Genomic DNA, 17195 nt, shown 5'->3' with positions numbered 1-17195 from the left:
TCTTTGCCTCGGTCTGCATGTCTTCCATCTGTTCAAATGGTAGCTGACATGGATCAGGGGCTTTGCATTTGCCAGGCACAAGGCTAACTACTTTATGGGAATTTTTTTATTTAATCCTCATGATATTTCCATTACGTGGCTGCTATTACTAGCCACATATCACAAACGAGGACATTAAAGCACACAGCACTCACATAACTCACCCTCGGTTATACATCTTGTAAGTTGTAGAGCCTGGATTTAACTGGCAGGCCCAGAGCGACCTGGGGACTTAGTCACTACATCCTTCATTCATGAAGTCTTCCAAGCTACAAAGCTACAAGCCATCCTTCTCTCTGCTGTATTCGATTTGTCTCCAAGTCTGTTTGATCCAATGTTAGATATGCCTTTCAAGTCAGGTCCCTTCTTTCTAGCTTGCTCTCTCATTATTTGCTGCTCACATAATTGCAAATAGCATCGTATCTCTCCCTTGCGCCCAACACATACCCAACTTGGACCCTTGCACCCAACATGAAGTTGTCTTCCAACTTCGGTGCATGTTCTACGATACTATCACAGTTAGAGTTCCAAAAAGAACTTACAAAATAAAGAAAAACAAAACGAAATATATATTAGCAAGCCAATTCTCAGCATTAGAAGAAAACCAAGAAACTGTGGCTGGCTCCTAGGTGCTCAACAGAGAAACAAGCTCCTTCTCAATGAATCACCCATCTTCTCTTCTGTCTGCAAATCCTGACTCTCCTTTCCTCCATTTCACCTTAGATCCTAGCTGTGCTAAGCATCTCAGAGCACTCCCTGCTGCACGACACTTCATGTGTCTCTGTCTTTTGTTCTTTCTCATCCTTCAAGCCTCTGCTCAAATGTCAATTATTGTGAAAACTTTCTCACCTCCCCCAGAAAGGGACAGTGCCCTTATCCCAGTAACTCCACATTACTGTGTGCTCCTATCTTATTTATCCATCCGTGTGTACAGCCAACAGCAGATACCTATGATGTATCAGGGATTAGACAAAAGGTTGGGGACACAGAGAAGATTCAGACACCATCCTGTCCTTACAGATTCCCCATTTAATGGCACAATGAGTTATCTTTTTCTGCGTAACTGTCTGTCTCACCAATTACATGATATGCCCTGGATGTCACCAGTTCTTTAGATATGGTTAGTACAAATGTAAGCAAGACACAGTTCCTCCCCTAAAGGAGTTTAGAGTCTCAGTGGGGGAGTTAACATGAATAAAGGTAATGATGACACCAAAGGCTAGTGTCATAAAATGAAGCAGGGTGCGGATTCAACAATTCATTCCTACTGTATAGCACAGGGAACTCTTCTCAATATTCTGTAACAACCTAATTGGGAAAAGAATTTGAAAAAGAACAGATACATCTACATGTATAACTGAATCGCTTTGTTGTACACCCGAAACTAACACAGCTTTGTTAATCAACTGTACTCCAATATAAAATAAAAAGATAAAAAAATGCATTACTGTTTTTGTTTTTCTTCTTCTACTTTAGGTAGGTAGTTACAGCTTAGAACAGCTGCTGATGGCATTCAGGGTTAACCCTGGAGATGAATTTTCTTTAGATCTTGATAGGAAACCCACAGAATAATATTAGGATATGAGTTGAACTGAGCAAAGAGATATGAGTCCTGCTTTTAAATAAACCTCTTATTACCAGAATCCCCTACCGTCTCTAACCTTTCATTTCAACCATGAAATATCATGCAGTGAGAGGACCATTTACCTACTGCTAAAATAGCTAAAGTGTTATCCCTCTATGATGGCTACCTTAGAGGCTGATCGTCAGGCAACTTGATATGCTCCCAATCAATACCTGGCTATTCATTGCCCAATGGGGGAGGCACTATGTCAAGCTTGGGAGAGGAGGAAAGCAGACACCTTCTTGCCAAGCTGAAAAGTGAGCTGAAAGGCATTGTTAGGATGTCGGAGAGGCTACATGGTAAAAAGGGATTTGCAAAGGTTGAGAAACAATGCAGAGACCCCGGAAAAGGGTCCATGTGAATGTGATCAGATATAGATACTGAGGAGATCAAGGATAGTCCCACTCATGAGGAGACATGTGGAAAATGAGGAGTAAGTACTTGGGTCCTTACCGAGTCCGCGCAAGGTGAGAGTCAGTCAGTTGCCTGGTTACTGACATCAGATGTGCTTTCAAAATGTACATACTTGTTGAATGATTAAATACAGTTCTGTAGAGATAATCTTATTCCTACTGCATAATTCACCTATAAAACCTTATTCTTCATCTGGAATTCATCATGATGGCCCATAATAATTTCCATATCAATATGCAAATGTGTTATGGGACTTCCCTGGTGGCACGGTGGTTAAGAATCCACCTGCCAATGCAGGGGACATGGGTTCGAGCCCTGGTCTGGGAAGATCCCACATGCCGCGGAGCAACTAAACCCGTGTGCCACAACTACTGAAGCCCGCACGCCTAGAGCCCATGCTCCACAACAAGAGAAGCCACAGGAATAAGAAGCCCGCACACCACAAGGAAGAGTAGCCCCCGCTCACCGCAACTAGAGAAAGCCCGCACGCAGCAACGAAGACCCAACACAGCCAAAAATTAATTAATTAATTTTAAAAGTATGCAAATGTTTTAGTAAAAACATGTAAAATAGTTTTATAACATATAGTAAACAATTCTGGCTTAGAAGGTGAAACAAGATATCTCAAAAAATAGCGATCAGAGTATAAACTGTAGCAAGACTTTAGGAAAGCTAGTTGAAATATGAATCAAGATCCTTAAAATGATTCATAATCTTTGACTCAAATATGCCATTCCTATGCCCAGTTCAAGAAAACAATGGAACATGTGGGGTTAAAATTTATTTAAGCACAAAGATGTCCACTGTGGTATTGGTTAGAATAATAAATATTTGGAAACAACACAGGGTTCCTCATCCCCCACCCAAAAAAAGATTAAAATGGTTGAATAAAAACAAGAAGCCATTAAATAGACTATTTATTATGTAGTCATTAAAGTCATATTTATAGATACTTCAATAACGTGTGAAAAGCTTTGGTAATAAAGGGAAGTGAGCTCAGATTTCCCCTAGGGGAAAGTGCTTTATGGGAATACCACTTGGGCTTCAGGAATGAATGAAAAGAGCTATTTTCCCTTTCTTTGAGTCAGGCAAACATCTGCATTGTCCCAAATCACAGCATATATATTCTACCATCACACCTTGGCTCTCGGCAACCTCTGTTTTCAACAGGCTTCCCTCGTCTTTTTATCCATTTTAATTTGAGCTGTCTTTCAAGTGCTGACTCAACCTACTTCCTTCCAGGGTGATTTCATGATTATTCTAGAACACAAAAACATTCTCACCTCTCAGTCTTCTAGAACTGCATTTTCTATCTGGTATCACAATATCCTACTGGGTCTCAAGCAGTATGAAAGACGTCATGAATGTCCCATCACTAAGTTCATATACACAGTTTTGCAAAATGTCTTCGTTATTTGAGAAAGGAAATAAGATATGGGGCTTATCTTGCATCACAGACAGATTCCCTCTATTTAAATCCCAGCTCCTTCATTTGCTTCATATGTTATCTTGAGGAGGATACGTAACCTTCTGGGCTTCAGTGTGCTCATCTATAAAATGGGGAGAATAATAATACCCACCTCACTTTATCATTATGTTGTAGACTAATCTATGATTAAGCTCCCATAACAAAACCTCTTCCTTTTAATCTTAACTTGGATTCATAATATACCATGGCCAAGATATACCTTGAGTACTCAGTAGTTTGGCTTCAATTACACAACCTTCTAAACTTGCACATTTTAGAAAACCAATAACCAGCTCTAGTGATCAGAAGGCTCTGATCACTGGGTGGGTTGCCAGGACTTAATCTGGGCTGAAAACATTATTTTACCTTCAGCTTTCCCTCTGGCAAATAGGATACAACTTAGGGGAGAAAGTTGCTGAGCGAAGCAACTTACAGACATAATGTTTAATGTCAGTTCATGGGATAAGTGATGGTCTCATATTTCCTTCTTCTGTGGGGAAGCTGCCACAGATTGGAGAGGAATTGCCCACATAATCATCATATCTTGTTAAGCAGGAGGCTTTGAACCAAGTGTGTTTGAAAAGTAACATAACTTGTGTACCCAAGTAACATAACTTGTGTACCCAAGTTCTTTATATGTCATCAGGTAAGGAGGAAAGAAAATTGAAATGCAATGATGACATATCTACTTTATTATTATTTTTTGTGTGTGTGTGGTACGCGGGCCTCTCACTGTTGTGGCCTTTCCCGTTGCGGAGCACAGGCTCCGAACGCGCAGGCTCAGCGGCCATGGCTCACGGGCCCAGCCGCTCCGCAGCACGTGGGATCCTCCCGGACTGGGGCACAAACCCCGCATCGGCAGGCAGACTCTCAACCACTGCACCGCCAGGGAAGCCCCGACATACCTACTTTTAACAGCAACCTACCATGTTTAAGGACTTTGGGAATTCCCATTGTACCATTCCTTAGAGTTCGTCATATCCTCCTCCTCAGCCAGACCCCTCTCTTATCCACAAAGCGAGATAGAAAGAAGTGAAACATATCTGTCCTTAGCCCTATTGGTTCACATTTACTAGGATGCACCGAGAATGAAAAAAACCAAACTAATCCTAAAGAGCACGAAAAGACAAAAGACTAGTAGTCAAGAAATTACGAGTTTTAAGTATCATTATAAATGTCTTACAAATCTAAACTCTTGCATCGACTCTTCTGATCGTGCATGACTGTTTCAAGGAATTACAGCCCAACACACCAAGGGCATTGCCATTTCCACACTAGCATGTTTGCGAACTTGCTTGTTTTGCTTTTACCTGAGGGGATCCTCTGTTCTGTTTTCTGTATTTTAGCAGCTCTCATTTCTGATGCCCTACATTCGGGACACAGATTTTCTGAAGGCAGGAAAGCATGACTTGATTTACTCAATTTACACATATGACGCAAAACAGTGCCCCTCACCCAATTGGGGGGAGGAAGAGGGATTAGTTAAAGGGAGACAAATTTTTGAATTGCATAGGCATCCAAACCTCACAGCCACCCAAGCACCTCTGATCTGTCCTGGCTGGGTGCCCAGAAGGGAAGGAGGGGTTTAATAGTGTTGCAGCCCATGGTATAAACCCTGAGTAATGTCACAGAAAGGGGGATAAAAAGAGAATGAGATTTTTAAGGCTTGGTATGTTAAGTTTCCTGCTCATCAACTTTGACAGTGTTCCTTTAAAAATCAGCACCTCACATCCATCGACTTTTAAGTTCATGCCTTTTTTATAGAGTTGGAAATCTTCTATTTTTAGCATGATGGATGGATAAATTTAAAGGAGGAGAGCATCCATAGAGATGAACTTCTCAAAATATTATTAAATTACTTTAGGAGAAAGTGAACAGAATAAGATTTACAAATCATAGGAATGTTATCATATGATTTGGCCAGTATTTGGATAGTTTTGACTTAAATCTTCAAGTTTCTCTCATCTCACTATTAAACTGATGGCCACTCTGGTTGCCTCTGAGCTTCTTACAAGAGCATTGTCCATACAATCTGGACAGTCCTGTATGTGTCCTACAATGTATCTGTCCAAGTATATGTTGTTCTTGGCTGTTTAGGGATAATAGTTCTGGAACAGGACTCAACATTTATAGATTGAGGGGCTTCCCTGGTGGTGCAGTCGTTAAGAATCTGCCTGCCAATTCAGGGGACACGGGTTTGGGCCCTGGTCCGGGAAGATTCCGCATGCCGCAGAGCAACTAAGCCTGTGTGCCACAACTACTGAGCCTGCATGCCACAACTACTGAAGCCCACGTGCCTAGAGCCTGTGCTCCACAACAAGAGAAGCCACTGCAGTGAGAAGCCCGTGAACTGTAATGAAGAGTAGCCCCAGCTTGCTGCAACGAGAGAAAGCCCGCATGCAGCAACGAAGAGCCAACACAGTCAAAAATTAATTAATTAATTTTTTAAAAAAATTATAGATTGGTATTAATTGAGAATCTTAAATAAAAACTTGTAATTTTAGCCCTAAAATGGTCCACAAGATTTTGTTAGTTTTCCTTTACAGGATCTGTGAGAAAACAAGCTCCAGCGTGTTAAAATTTTGTCCTTGTTCAAGTATAAGAGTTTGCTAAAAATTAAATCTAATCTCTCTCAGTCTGTTGTTCACTGTTCCAAATCTCTAAATAGAAAATTTTAAGTAAGTTATATCATTATAAAGCCAGGCAGTGTTTTTCACTTCTACAGGCAGCTAACAGTAATAATGTCATCTCATGATGGCCAATGGGCTATTTCTTCTCTGATTTGCTTGGCCTCCTCTGTGGTCACCATTGGTGAATGTTACATTACAAGGCATAGAAGAGGCCACAGAATGGCTGAGAGGTCTGCAGGGATGAGAGCATCAGCGCTGTTCATCCTGGATCAGAGTCTGATTCTAGCCCAGCTGTCATCTACCGTTCCCTTTCTGCATTCTGAGTGCCATGCCAGGAACAGCAGGGACTTAAGGAAAAGAGGTGAGATCTGGCCCTGAGTGATAGTCTCCTTGAAGTCCTCAGAATAGGTCCAGCCTTGGCTTGGCTCTTACATTATTCTAGAAGGCCCTTCTCCCACTCCTCTACATTCTAAGTCAATTTTGAAGTTCACATTTTCTGTGAAATCTCCTACCACTATAGCCAGCACCTTCCAATTACATCTTTGTCAGTTAAACTTACAGTTCATTTCACACAGTTTGACATACAATTCTCCAAACAGCAAACCTTCTCTATTTTGTCATGTGTTTTTTTTTTTGTTTGGTGACCCTGACAGGACTATCGAATTATGGAAATCATGGCACTGCTTCTCTTCCTTTACTTTTTCCTCCTCTCCCCTTATTCTCTGTGTGCTCCAGGTTCCTCACTTCCTGCTTCCTTTCTTACCATTTACTGTCAGAACTCTCCCGCCATGTGAAACTACTTACAGTTTCAGTTTCCTGCTTTCTTTTCCTTGTCTGCCACATTCCTATCATGAGATCAGCTCAAACCTTCTATCTGAAGCCTCCCCAACATGGACACACAGACATTGTCAGTACTTATCACCAATATGCTGGTTCTATTGTCTCAGATACCATGGTAAGATGACACTTCCTACCCCCTTGAAGTTAGGTGCTCATGGGACTCTATTTGGCCAATGATTCCATGAGTGGAAGTAACATTTGCCACTTCCAGGTAGAAGCATCCAAGAAGAAACTTCCAGGTAGAAGCTTTCAAAAACACATGTTTCCTTGTGCATCCCTCTCCCTGACAGGGCAACATTCCAGATGATGGAGTCTCTGTCAGCTTCCCAGAATAAGAACACCTTTGGAAGAGGGTCCCCTGCAGACCTGTGATATGCAGGTAACACAGGCATGACTCAACTGCTCATTACTTACGCCACCGAGATGCAGGTTGTTTATTGCACAGCCTAACTTAGCCCATCTAGAAAATGCAGTTGACTTCAGAGCTCTTCTTTGTGTGCCTACAGCACCTTGTCTTTCCTCTACCTCAACACTTATCCTATTTCCTGTCTGTCTTCCTGGTAGACCTTGAGCTTCATGATGATATGGCTTTGTATTTGTGCATCCTCCATGCTCACCACAGTGTTTGGCATAGAGTATGCTCTCAAGAAACACACGTTGGGGACTTCCCTGGTGGCGCAGTGGTTAAGAATCTGCCTGCCAATGCAGGGGACATGGGTTCGATCCCTGGTCCAGGAACATCCCACATGCTGTGGAGCAACTAAGGCCATGTGCCACAACTACTGAGCCTGCACTCTAGAGCTGGTGAGCCGCAACTACTGAGCCCAAGAGCCACAACTATTGAGCCCGTGTTTTGCAACTACTGAAGCTTGCACGCCTAGAGCCCGTGCTCTGCAACAAGAGAAGCCACTGCAGTGAGAAGTCCCCGCACCACAACAAAGAGAAGCCCACACTTGCAGCAACTAGAGGAAGCCCGTGCACAGCAGTGAAGTCTGAACGTAGCCAAAAATTAAAAAAAAAAAAAAAGAAACACACTGAAGGAATGACTAAAACGTGCCCACCCCATGTTGAATATATCCTGACATTATCCCTGATATTCGTGGATTTTTGCCCATTCTACTGTGGGTAGGCATGAGTCTACTCACAGTTATGGCAGGTGGCGCCCACGTAACCTGTGTCACTGCAGTTACAGTAGAAGGTCACCCAGGACTGGAAGCAGCTTCCTCCATGTTCACAGTAGTTTGGCAAACACCTTGAGAGATGGAGCAAAATCAAACAAAATAAACCAAATCAGTTGAAATAAGGGGAAAAACAAAAACGTCTTATATCCAACTACATGAATTAATGGTAGAAATCGGTCTGCTCTACTCCCATTCCTGAGTGAGACTTGAATACGTGAACATAAGACAATCGTTTCACCACAAGAGGTGGGTCCACCTGGTACTACTGGGCAAAGAAAGGCTCAGGGCTGATTTAGGCAATTAAATAAAGCATTTCAACACTGGGGCACATGTTCATTGACTTAAAGTTAATTTGAAGTGGTCAGAATTTGTAAGGTTTTTCACTTACTGTAGAACAAAATAGACAAAGATGTAATTTTGCATTTTGAAAAGGTTTTGCATTTTTAAAAGAAAGGGGAAAGAGGCAAATAATTGAGGTCATAATCCTCCTGCTTCTCTTTTGGGTGACGGCCAGGAGTCTATTTTAAACTCCCCATGAATTTGAAAAGATGGTATCTGTTCAGTTAACATACTAGGAAATTCTATAATTATTAACAGAGCCAATAACACCCTTAAAATGAGGCCTTTACTACTTATAATGAAAACAGTATGACTATTCTGAAAAATATTTTCACCATACACTTTAAAAACTCTCTGAAACATTCATATAAGTTAACCCAGAAATCACCCTTAGATGGCTCTATCTTTAGGATGTATTTCAAAACATAAAACTATGTGTGCTAATTATCCTTATTCACAATGATGCCGTGATGAATCCATGTAAGTTTCCAACATGAGAAGATTTCTTAGGAAAGTTGTAGTACATAATATTAATGGGCTATCATAAAGCTACTACAAATGATGTTAGCAAAAAGGAATAAAACAGACTGGGGGTCTTCCTGGTGGCGCAGTGGTTGAGAGTCCGCCTGCCGATGCAGGGGACACGGGTTCGTGCCCCGGTCTGGGAGGATCCCACATGCCGCCGAGTGGTTAGGCCCGTGAGCCATGGCCGCTGAGCCTGCGCGTTCGGAGCCTGTGCTCCGCAACGGGAGAGGCCACAACAGTAAGAGGCCCGCTTACCGCAAAAAAAAACAAAAAAACACTGGGACTGGATTAAGTGAAAATTCAAGATATGAAGCATAACAAGGACAAACGTTAAGTGTCTCTTGGGCTAAGGGGAGTGAAGGCAACATTCATTTCTTCTCGACAAAGATCACAGACTTCAGGGTTATATATATCTGAGCACAAATCCCAGCTCAGCAATTTACTACATGGTGTCTTTAGGTAATTCTCTTCATCTCTTACATACATGATTTAAAATCTCTACACCCCGGGTACTGTTCTCCTAAAAAATAACCAGGCAAGTGCTCAATATGTATAACAAATAAGATTAAGAGTAAAAGCAATGCTAAACACTGAAATTTTTGAAAACAATCTTTACGGGAAGAGTAAAATCTCATGAATTTCAACAGGGACAGGGAATAACCAGCGAAATCACAGAAGTGGTATAATACAACAAAAGGGTTCATTGTGCAGCCACCGAAAATGTGAGGCAAGGAAAAGTAAGATGATTTACCCTAAGTGTCCTACATAGGTAGGAAACCCTCCAGCAATGATTGTTTCAAAGCCCAGAAACTAATATTCCTGAACATGTCCAGACATATTATTAGAAATTTTCTGCTCAGCACAGCAAACACACTATTGTGCTGACAGGGCTTCTGTTTGGGAAAAACCTTTTGATACCATGGTGCCCAGCTAAGGCTTAAAAACACAGAAAAAAGCAGGGAGGGGGGGAAGGGACTCAGTAATTTTGCTCTGGAACATGATCACAAAATCCAACCAATCAATAAATAAACCAAAACATGAGCCCTTCCGTACTCCAAATTCTACCCTTCCTCTGGATTCCCCCACCCAGCTTGGTGGAAAAGAAACAGGCTTGTTACTCAGATAAACCACAGGTTTCTGCCCCACCCCCCACCCCTGACACCAGTAACCTTGTGCTGTGGGGAAGTTAGATAAACTTGAAGCATAAGTGTCCTCACGAGCAAAATCCAAGCAAGAACCTCTGCCTCTGGGTGTGCCCTGATAGAGAGCCTGTGAAGGCCCACCCTCCTCCACACCTTTTCTTCTTTTGCATCCAGAACTGCTTGTTTCTGAATACTGCTTCTCCTGCAGTGGACTTTTCTCAAGATCTTTCCCCTCTGAACCTCTCAAATTCTTACATGACATGTCTATGGCTGCTCTATCCCACCCCATCCCACTCCCCTTCCCCAATCGCACATATACACACACACACATGAGTCAGATTCCATGATTGACAAACAATGGTATTACTGTTCCCCTCCCTCCACCAAGAAAAAGTTAATTGCTTTAAAGATGGAAAGCTGAGCAAAGCCAGGTCAGTAGGTAGTTATCCTATAGTTCTTTTGGTTTTGGCACCAAGAAAGTTCAGATCAGCCCCTTTTTTGATGACTGAAGCTATAAGATAAAAACTCAGAAGTTGTCATTGGCCATGTTTTCAGCCATGAGAAGAAAGCTTATCTGCAGTGAAAAAGAGAGAGAGAAAAAAATGCTGAGGTTCCAGAACGCAGCAGAAAAGACAGATGGAGAGACTCCTGACAATATTTGTATGGCGGTTCTCTGCTGTTTCCAAGATTAGGTTGCATCCCTGAACTTTCTGAGGGCTGGTTGTTTTAATCTAGCTTAGATTCTGTGAGACAACCCAAGATCTTTCTGGGAAAACCCCCTATGTATTCAGGCTAGCTTGAGTTGGGATTCTCTTATTTCCAACTAACAATCTTAACTTTTTGTAAATCAGCATCCTATAAATACAAACAGCAATAGAAACACATTTTTCCTTACAATTTTACACTTAAAAGTATTTTTAAAACTCAATATTGCCAAGCTAAGTGGGGCGTGTAGGGGGAGGGATCTTGTGGAAAAGTATAAGAACTAGCTGGGTACTTTGAACATACTTAAAAAGCCTCACACAGACCTTGTATTACAGTGTTACTAAACTCAATTTACCAACAAATATGTAGGCTAGAAATTCATTTGTTTATGGTCACTCAAAAAAAATGATGTATTTCTGAGAAGGAAAAAGAGTACCTGGGAAAAGAAAAACATCTAATATTCCTAGAACGAGAAAAAATGAATGAATACTTACAGGGCTGCCTTTGAGCTTGGTTCATTTTGGTTCAATGCACACTGTGATTAGAAAAACTCATTTGTAAAGTAGACACTCAAAATAAAAGATGTATAACCCCAACTGGCTTATTTAAAAAGGGCAGTTTTAGGAGTATAATTTCCGTGTTCTTTAATCAGTTCATTTTAACTGGTGTTTTGTTTCTTTTTCTCTCTACTTGGTATACACTGAGCACTTGAGACATGAACACAGAAAGAGGCCAGTGTGGAACTACGCAAGTGAATAGAACTCATTAAGTGTGAGGACAGTGACAATCTTAGGTGTAAGGCACTGAATTCAATTTGCTACGAGATAATCATGCTGAACAACTACCTTCTAAAATCCTAATGATATTTCATATACAGCTGAATCAGACGTGCCTTCTTGTGGTGTACGACATTTAATAAACAGAGCTTTCAGCAGAAACACAACTGTTGATGTCATAGTCTTCAGAAGCCCAAAGAAGCATGATGATGTGTGCCAGCAAGGACTCGGAGAGCAGGGCACACGCATCAGAAGCTGTTTGCGTCTTTCTAAAAGCAGGATGTGCATAATTTGAAGGGAGATGAACGAAAGAGTTGAAGAAAAGGCAGAAAAGAATTAGGAATGGAAGGAGAAAAGAAAAAAATATAACAGGGACAAAAGTGTTATACGAGTTTTACATGAGAAAGTATAATTTTACCCGAAATCAAAACTTCTTCCAAAAGAAAAGGCTCATTGCTAGTTGGAGCTGTGGACCACCCAGGTAAGAGATGAAGTGGGCAGAAGAGTTGTCCAGAGTGGCCCATGGACCTCATTAATGGTCCAATCCAGCCTTCCGTGGCATATGGCTCTGGCTCACAGTTGTTTGGTGGTGTGCTTTCTTGTTCGCAGGGAGATATGAAAGAAAAGAAAATGCTTCTCTTTAAAGATGCACAGCAAGGTAGACAGATAAGCTTCTTCAAAGAAGAGAGTATTTTACAGAATACTGAGAGACTGACTTACTCCAAAGACTAGAGTCCAATTTCAAGCATCTTGGCAAGCATATTTTCTGCCAAATACACTTCGCCCCCCTGGGCATTAGGAAGAACAGAGGGACCCCTGCTGTTTTCCTTGAGAAAGATCAGAGTGGTTCTTTCCCTAACTTAGCTTTCACTGAGGCCAAGCACAAGTTTCCAGCTGGAGCAGACCAACCCTGGGAAAAGCATTAAGAAAGCAGAGGGAATCAACATAGTTTTGGAAAATATAGTCAGTATGTTTATAATTTAGAAAGTTTCAAAGAATCAATATGAATTTTCGGCTTCTCTTAAACGAAGATCAGATTACTGAGAACAGTCATTGCAAATCTCCTGATTTTCCATGTCAGTGACTTCCAAATTTGTATTTCAAGTTCAGTCTTCTCTCCTGAATTCCAGACCCATAAATCCAGCTGCCTGCTTCAAAGTTCCACTTGGGTGTCAGATGTTTCAAACTGCATGTCCAAACCTGACTTTCTGATCTCATACTTCGCCTCCTTCCCCCCAAGTTCTCTACTCACATCCTTCACTATCAGAGGAGGGCAACTCCATACTTACCACTCTCCAGACCCCAACACTTGCAAGTCCCCCCGCCTTCCCTCACAGCCCTCATCTGAGGAACGAGTACATGTCTCTGGCTCTGCTTTTAGAATCTGTTCTGCATCTGACCACTTCTCATCACCTCCTGCTACCACTCTGGTCTGAGTCACCAGCATCTCTTGCCTGAACAACTGTGATCATCAGCCAACTGGTCTACCAGCCTCCATCTCCGATCCCTTCAGTATGTCCCCAACACAAAAGCAAGAGAGATCCTATTAACATCTAAGGCAGATTGAAACCCTTCAAGGACTTTCTGTTTTAATCAAGGTAAAAGCAACATCTTTAAACTACCTACCAGTTCCTGCTGATCTGTACCCCCATCACTTCTCCAAATTCATCCCTACTCTTCTCCCTTTTCTACATCTCCCCGAGCCATGCTGAACTCCTTGCTGTCCTTAAAGCACACCAGGGATGCTGCTTTGTCAGGGTCTTTGCACTGAAGTTCTCTTTGCCCAGGATGTTCTCCCCCACATGTCTACATGGCCCACTCCTCACCTCCTTCTTGTCTCTGATAAAACAGTGTTCTCAAGGAAGCCTGCCACAATCATGCTACTTAAAGTTGCATGATCCTGCAATCCCACTCCTGGACATTTATCTAGATAAAACTATAATTCGAAAAGGTATATGTACTACTATTCACTGCAAAAAAAAAAAACCCAAAAAACAAACAAAAAAAACCAGATTCATTGCAGCACTATTAACAATAGCCAAGACATGGAAGCAACCTAAATGTTCATTGACAGATGAATGGATAAAGAAGATGTGGTATATAAACACAATGGAATATTACTCAGACATAAAAAATAATAAAATAATGCCATTTGCAGCAACAAAGATGGACCTGGAGATTATTATACTAAGTGAAGTAAGCCAGACAGAGAAAGACAAATATCATATGATATCACTTATATGTGGGAATATTTAAAAAAATAATACAAATGAACCTACATACAAAACAGAAATAGACCCAGAGACATAGAACACAAGCTTATGGTTACCAAAGGAGAAAGTGGGGAGAAGCAATAAATTGGGAGTTTGGGATTAACAGATACATGCTATTATATATAAAATAGATAACCAACAAGGACCCATTGTATAGCACAGGGAACTATACTCAATATTTTGTAATACCTTATAAGGGAAAAGAATCTGAAAAAGAATATATATATATATACATATGAGTGTGTATGTGTATAGATAGATAGATAGATAGATAGATGATAGATAGATATCTGAGTCACTTTGCTGTATACCTGAAACTAACACAGCATTGTAAATCAACTATACTTAAATTAAAAGAAAATTATAAAATAAAATTGCAACTCTCCTTCACTCAGCACCTCCAATCCCCTTTCCCAGCCTCCCTTACTTTTTCATCCTTAGCACTTCCTGTCTTCTAACACAATATACACTCTGCTTATTCATTAAGTTTATGATGTGTTACCTGTCTTCCCACAAAGGAATGTAATCTCCATAAGGGCATAAGTTGTTTTCTATTTTGTTCACTGAGTATGCAACGTAGTAAACAGAGTTGGCACTCAATAAGTGGCTGTTGATTGCATAAATAAATAAACTTTGTATGTCTGGGGTGCAATAGCCAGCCGAAGCTGTCCTCATTTAGCTAAGCCTCTTCAGCTAACCACAGCCTATCATCTCACCTTTACTATTACCTGCCTGACACTGAGCAGCACAATAAGAGCTTAGTGGGGTAGAGGGGAGACAAAGAGCTTCACCTTTTCTTAAGTGAAGAAATCTGAGACACGTAAAGGGAGCCTTCTGTGCAACCACAGGCAAGAAGCAATTTAGAGAGAGGAGACAGAAACCCAGGTGCAGGAGGGAAGAAGTAAGATGGACACCAGGAATGCGATCCTCTTCAGTGGCCTTTAAGGCTACGAGTAAATGATGCAATTTCTTTTCATTATTTGTAAGTACAATCTCTGAAGTACTTACAGGGATAATTTTCTACAAATTGGAGATGGTTTTGAAATGATGCAACTTAGTGCTCCTTTGAAGACATGTTTAAGCATTCCTGATAAGTCTGTGTACAATTTTTGATAAGTTTTAATGAGATAAAAAGTCTGTTTGGGAAATTCAATTTATCCATCTAGCTCTTGTTACCTTTAACCAGATGTTAAAGAGTGCAATGATCTTTAACCAGCCTTGTGACTAACCTAATCACATTCAACCAAACATTCATGGTTAGTCTCCTACAAAATATCTCCACCAAGATTGGGGCGTTGTGGATTTGGCTTTCTTGAAGTCTTTCCCTTTGAAAGGAAACTTCAACATGTGCTCATGATCACATCTGAGATGTAGCTTTAATGTATTATTTTCTGTTTTATAGATGAAGACAGTAAGACAAGATGAGTGTGAATAACTTGTCCGTGTATGAAGTGATGGAGCCATGCCTCCTGTCACTGAAGCCTGTACTCTCAAGCACTGTGCAGTCTTTCCACCACCAAATGTCATGTGATCTATCTCCTTAAAGTGAACTCCAAGCATGCATCTTAGAGCATCACTTCTGCTAAGGGTGAGAGGGAGGGGGCGCTTCACAGAGTTTCCCGCTGATTTCAGAAAACTGTTAGCAAACTTGGAGCTGTCGGTTTAGAGTTCTTAAAATATATTTTTGGTGAGAGAAGAGGTCTTGAAGTCCATGACAAATGGGTTAATTAGGAATAAATAAATCCACAGGAGAGAATCAAGTATATATTTATTATATAATTAGCATAATGATATGCTATATCATATATATATCATATCATCATATATCATCATATATATATGATATATAATTTATTCTATAAATCTCATGCAGTGGTGAAGGGTGGGGAAAGATTCTATTTCAACCACTTTTTGTTACTAATTTGTGAAATCTTTAAATAAGTAGTAAAGAAGATGACCCCTGTCCCTGCTCTGCTCTTGTTTTTATTTTAATTTTTTCAGATAACAAAGACTTTTTTCTGTATTCGCTAAGTCTATCTGAGTTAATGATTGTTTCTAGACTCTGCCTGCTTTGGGTGGAAGGGCCTTATAAGTTATTAATGCAAGCCAGACACAGCCTTTTAGCCTGTTCAAAAATTCAAAATTTTAACCTATTATTTAACATAAACTTAAGAATTATCTAATCTTACAAATATAGAAAAATGCAGAGACTCATCACGGTCTTAAGCAAAATGGAAAATGCATTCAGGAATACATTTGTCTTTGAATACAAGGATACAGATTCATGGCCAGCCCACTATCAATGGTGTGGAGCACTTGACTGAGCATAGGGGCCAGAGTGGTCCAGGAGCACCACCAACAAGGATAACATTTGCATGTTCATCTCTTTGCATAATAAGTGCCTATTTAAGGCATAAAATTTCTAATCCCCAAAATTTGTAAATTCAGTATCAACAGCTTAAGATAATCAAAGCCTTAGTATTAATGTTTTTGGGAGAAGAAGGAATATGGTACTGAAAGAAAAATAAAAAAAAAGGTCCCAAAGGTGATCTTGTCCAGAAACTTCTATATCATGCATCTTTCTGGGAAGAAACTAGCATTCTTGACTTTGAAAAAATTCTTTAAGCTTATTTATAGTGAATTTTAATAAGATTAAGAGCAATGTCAGTAGATTGTAACCCTTAAGAGGAAGCTTACTTAGGACCTTAAATAGTCTTGCATCAAGTCAAGAAGTTTAATAATCATTAATTGACTACTTTTGTTATGTCTAACAAGGAATATCTAATTTTTCCTTTTTCATAAAATAGGACCTGCCAAGAGTTGGAACTTTGAATTGGCCTGAGATAGGTTTTTTTTTTATCCTTTTGTAGCAAGATTCTATTAAAACCTTGAAAAGATTTTCTTAATAATTATTTGATATTTGTAATTTTTAAGGGAACTTGGCCTATTTAAGTATGAGCCTTGTAAACTCCAGTTTAAAAAGTGTAATATAACTGATTTAGACCTAAAAATCTTCCTTATTAGAACATCTCAAATAAATTAAGTTCACCAAAGTTAAATGTTCATGTTTCTGAATATTTAACTTTGATAAATATTTGGTATTCTGTTTTTTAATGTCATAAATTAAACTACTTGGAGAGTAAATAAAACATATTATAAATTGGGTCATTTGTAGAGATGTGGATGGATCTAGAGACTGTCATACAGAGTGAAGTAAGTCAGAAAGAGAAAAACAAATA

Source organism: Delphinapterus leucas, chromosome 8 (assembly GCF_059928025.1).
Source record: "Delphinapterus leucas isolate spDelLeu-1000000601 "Yukka" chromosome 8, BTC_Dleu_Yukka2, whole genome shotgun sequence".
Classification (NCBI taxonomy): Eukaryota; Metazoa; Chordata; class Mammalia; order Artiodactyla; family Monodontidae; genus Delphinapterus; species Delphinapterus leucas.
This window is presented reverse-complemented; position numbering follows the sequence as displayed.